This window comes from Salmo trutta, chromosome 12 (genome assembly GCF_901001165.1).
Source record: "Salmo trutta chromosome 12, fSalTru1.1, whole genome shotgun sequence".
NCBI lineage: Eukaryota > Metazoa > Chordata > Actinopteri > Salmoniformes > Salmonidae > Salmo > Salmo trutta.
The window spans coordinates 44,386,967-44,392,412 of record NC_042968.1 but is presented as its reverse complement, the minus strand read 5'-3'; positions in this window follow the sequence as shown (position 1 = coordinate 44,392,412).

Sequence of the window (5,446 nt, the reverse complement as noted above, 5' to 3'; positions counted from 1 at the left end):
TATTGCCATAATTGGGCCCTGGCAGTAAATTTCCAAAAAATGAAAATCATGATTTTCCAAAAGAAAACCAGATGTCAGAAACATAAATATAAATTCACCCTGAACAACACCATCATTGAACACACTAAAAACTATACCTACCTTGGTCTGACCATATCTGCATCGGGAAACTTTAATATGGCAGTGAATGCACTCAAAGAAAAAGCCCGCAGAGCATTGTATGCAATAAAAATGAAATTATTCAAAATCAACATCCCAATTAGAATTTGGACCAAAATATTTGACAGTGTAATCCTACCAATAGCTCTTTACGGAAGTGAGGTTTGGGGGCCACTCAATAAACTGGACTTTAAAATGTGGGACAAACATCCAATTGAAGCCCTACATGCAGAATTCTGTCGGAAAATCCTACAAGTCCAGAGAAATACACCAACTAATGCATGTAGGGCAGAATTGGGCCGCTTTCCAGTAATAATGAAAATACAGAAAAGATCATAAAAATTTTGGCTACATCTAAATTCAAGTCCAAATTCAAGTCTGCAATTTAAAGCACTCCAAACCCAAGAGCTGAGCCCAGAAACGAGCCCTCTCAGTCAGCTGGTGTTGGACCTAACCAACCAAGCTGACACCAGCACTGCTTCAAAAGAAAGAATTCAAATAAACAAAATCATGAACCAATCAAAGTACTCGTATTTCCAACATTGGAAAAACGAAACAAAATCCCAAAGCCGACTAAATTGCTATCTGACCCTAAACAGAGAATATGAATTGGCTAATTATCTCTACTCTGTCAGAGATACGAAGCAGAGACAGATCCTTACCAAGTACAGGCTGACAGAGAGAGACAGAGTCATATCCTTACCAAGTACAGGCTGAGTGACCACCGATTGGCAATAGAAACCGGCAGACATAAAAAGACATGGCAACCCAAAGAGGAGCGTGTATGTGGTCACTGCACGACAGGGGAGGTAGAGACAGAGATGCACTTTCTCCTTTACTGTGATAAATATTCCTCACAAAGAGATTCCTTATTTGAACTTATTAAACCCAGAAGAAAAACTAAAAATACTCATGGGCGAAGGAGCAATGGCTCCTCTTGCAGCCAAATATGTATTTGCCTGCCATAGCCTGAGGGACACTGAATAATAACATCTGCATAGTAAGCAGTAACTTACTTATTATTACTATTATTGTTATTACTGTTATTGTTATTTCTATTATTATTGTTGTTTATCATTCCAAATAGTAGTGGTATGGGTAGTAATGGTAATGATAACAGTTTAGTGATGGTAGTGGTAGTAGTAGTGGTAATGATGATAGTAGTTGTAGTACTGATGTAATGGTGAAGATGACCGTTATTTAGTTATAAGTTAGTTAAAGATTAATTTTCCATATTTATATTTTTATATTTATTACATTCTACTATTTTACTATTATTTTACTACTATTTTATTGTTATTATTTTTATATTTAATTTTGTATTATTATTTACTGCCATTTTATATTATTATTTGTTATTGTTTATAATTGCATTACAATGTATATTGCATACATTGTTGCTTTGGCAATATTAACACAACGTTTTTCATGCCAATAAAGCAGCTTGAATTTGAATTTGAATTTGAGAGAGAGAGAGAGAGAGAGAGAGAAATACGTGAGTTGAAAGAGAGAGAGAGAGAGAGAAATAAGTGAGTTGGGAGTGAGAGAGAGAGAGAGAGAGAGAGAGAGAGAGAGAGAGAGAGAGAGAGAGAGAGTAATAAGTGAGTTGGGAGAGAGAGAGAGAGAGAGAGAGAGAGAGAGAGAGAGAATTGTAATGTTATATTCTACACATTGTCACTGTCTGTAATGTTATATTCTACACATTGTCACTGTCTGTAATGTTATATTCTACACATTGTCACTGTCTGTAATGTTATATTCTACACATTGCCACTGTCTGTAATGTTCGTCTGAAAAGGAGTTACTGTTCTCAGCAGTATTGATATTGATATTGACTTTGACTTTATTGATTCTTGCTCACAGTTTACAAAAACTGAAGAAGTGCTAAATTAATATCATAAACAGTTACATAGAAAATAGCATTGGACACACGTGTATTTAATGAAATCAGTAGTATTTATTTTAGTCCTTATCTCATAAAACATATGTTAACCTTTCACACATTCTGCATAGCTGAAATATAAACACTAAAATATCAGAGTCAGAGAGTTCAACCTTCAGCCCTCAGCAAACGGCTGTGAATTCCCATCAGACTTTCTGAGTCTTTTAGTCTCCGTCCCAAATGGAACCCTGCTCCCTATCTAGTGCACTACTATAGACCAGAGTCCTATTCCCTGTATAGTGCACTACTATAGACCAGGGCTTTTCTTGTCCACAAACTGGCCTAGTTTCTTACCTTTACAAAATGAAACACCTAAACATTGAGAAGTAGTTTGAGCCAGTTGTGGCCGCCTGGCCGAGCTCCCAGAATGCCAGCTAGATAAGGAATGCCACTCAGTATTAGTGGTCTAACCAACAGAAGGGCCTTTTGAAATAGTTCAGAATCAGGACGACACAGTGTGAGGAGACATCAAACAAGTGTTTTAGAAGCAGCTTAGCTCAGAGGCAGCAGCCAATGGTTAAGTCCAAAAATGGCACCCTATTCCCTGCATAGTGCACTACTTTTGACAAGATCCCCATGGGTTCTGGCCACAAGTAGTGCACTACATAGGGAATAGAGTGCCATTTGGGACAAAAACCAATTGGAATAGAGCACTGTCTCTGATACACACACACACACACACACACACACACACACACACACACACACACACACACACACACACACACACACACACACACACACACACACACACACACACACACACATACACACACACACACACACACACACACACCACACACACACACAGGGAGAATATTCTAGCAATGCTTAACCACTATTTTGAGTTCCACCTTCCTGCTCTGGTCATAGACACTATAAGCAGTACAGTAGCTTGGTGTGGGAACAGTATCAAGTGTTACATTAAATACATTGAGACAACCATTACAATGCCACATGAAAACAACCAGTGTTGAAATCTACCACAATTTGAAAGCTTGGACAAACACATGGATCAGCTTGAGAGTCATTTGGCTCTCAAATGAACCAATGAACCCCATTCGCCCCTCAGGCCCAATCAGACCTTGTTTAACAAGCGGCTCCTCCTCCAGAGGCCTAAGCCTTCTTAGCAGTGTCTGATGGAACAGACATAGCACCCTTCTCAGCCTTCAGCCACAACCCTTAGCCGTTAGCCTGCTGCGTGCCAAGGCCTTGTGAGACCTTCATCATCTAATCCACAAAGCAGAAAAGCTTAGGCTCTCCATCCTACCCTCCCCCTGCCCCTCTCCTTCCTCCCCCCTCTCCTCCCTCCCCCTCCCCCTCTCCTTCCTTCCCCTTCTCCTCCCTCCTTCCCCCTCTCCTTAATCTCCTCCCTCCCCCTCTCCATCCTCCCCTCTCCCTCCCTCTCCTCCCTCCCACTCCTCCCTCCCTCTCCTCCCTCCCACTCTTCCCTCCCTTCCTTCTCCTCCCTCGCTCCCTCTCCTTCCTCTCCTCCTTCCCCTCCTCCTTCCCCCTCTCCTACCTCCCTGTCCTCCCTCCCACTCCTCCCTCCCCTCCTCCCTCCCTTCCTACTCCTCGCTCGCTCCCTCTCCTTCCTCTCCTCCTTCCCCGTCTCCTTACCCCTCTCCTTTCTCCCTCTCCTCCCTCCCACTCCTCCCTCCCCTCCTCCCTCCCTTCCTTCTCCTCCTTCGCTCCCTCTCCTTCCTCTCCCTCCTTCCCCCTCTCCTTCCCCCTCTCCTCCCTCCCCCTCCTTCCTCTCTCCTCCCTCTCCCACTCCTCCCTCCCTTTCCCTCTCCTCCCTTCCTCCCCCTCTCCTTCCTCTCCTCCCTCTCCCTCTCCTTCTTCTCTTATTGTATGAGCTGGCTCACAGGTTGAGATTACGGAACTCTGAACCCTTCTAACCAAACAACCCTCCTTTTGTCCTGAGTTGGAGAGAGTACACTGCTTTCTTCTTCAATGAGTAGAGAAAATGATGCTGCAGGAAAATCCACTAATTGATGTGTTTGATGTTTTATGGGAACCCAAAACGTAGATGTCTGACCCGGTTCCATTCATTAAAACAGCAGAGACAGCGGTAGATGTTCTAGCTGCTTCTTTCCGTTGTCTGCTAGTAGTAGACCATTAAATACCCAACTAGTAAACCATGGACTAAGAAGGGCTCAGGGAGGCTCTTTACAGCCGCTATATTCTGGATGTAATAAATTATGACAGTTAATATTGCAGAAACCTCAGAAACAACGCTAACAGGATGCCATCATTTTCAGTGCAAAAATAAGTGAGTGTTTCAGAACCTTTCTCTCACGTATAAACTGTTAAACATTCTCTCTCTCCCCTTGCCCTGAGACCAATCCCCACAGCACAAAGCTAGCCCCTGTTAGAATCAGAGACTTTCAACCAGTGATTTTTCATCATATTAAAAGCTAAGCTCTTTGAGTAACAGGCAGTGTGAAGCGAGCAGGTTAAACCACGTTGCAGCACAGTCGTGACGTATTTCTCAATCTCACTGAGAGATCTGGTCAGCTGGAACATGTTGACTTCAGAACTGTTTTCCTGAGCTGTTGTTCAATGTTGCCCGTCAGATAGAGCAACACAGGTACAGCCTTAGGTTGCCCGTCAGATAGAGCAACACAGGTACAGCCTTAGGTTGCCCGTCAGATAGAGCAACACAGGTACAGCCTTAGGTTGTCCGTCAGATAGAGCAACACAGGTACAGCCTTAGGTTGTCCGTCAGATAGAGCAACACAGGTACAGCCTTAGGTTGCCCGTCAGATAGAGCAACACAGGTACAGCCTTAGGTTGTCCGTCAGATAGAGCAACACAGGTACAGCCTTAGGTTGTCCGTCAGATAGAGCAACACAGGTACAGCCTTAGGTTGCCCGTCAGATAGAGCAACACAGGTACAGCCTTAGGTTGTCCGTCAGATAGAGCAACACAGGTACAGCCTTAGGTTGCCCGTCAGATAGAGCAACACAGGTACAGCCTTAGGTTGCCCGTCAGATAGAGCAACACAGGTACAGCCTTAGGTTGTCCGTCAGATAGAGCAACACAGGTACAGCCTTAGGTTGCCCGTCAGATAGAGCAACACAGGTACAGCCTTAGGTTGCCCGATGAATTTATATAAACTTTATATTTATATCAACTTTATATTTATATCAGCTTTATATTTATATTAACTTTATATTTATATTAACTTTATATTTATATTAAGTTTATATTTATATTAACTTTATATTTATATCAACTTGTCACGTCCTGACCAGTATAGGGGTTATTTGTTTTTGTAGTTTGGTCAGGACGTGGCAGGGGTGTTTGTTTAGAGTGTCTCGGGGTTTGTTGGTCTATGTG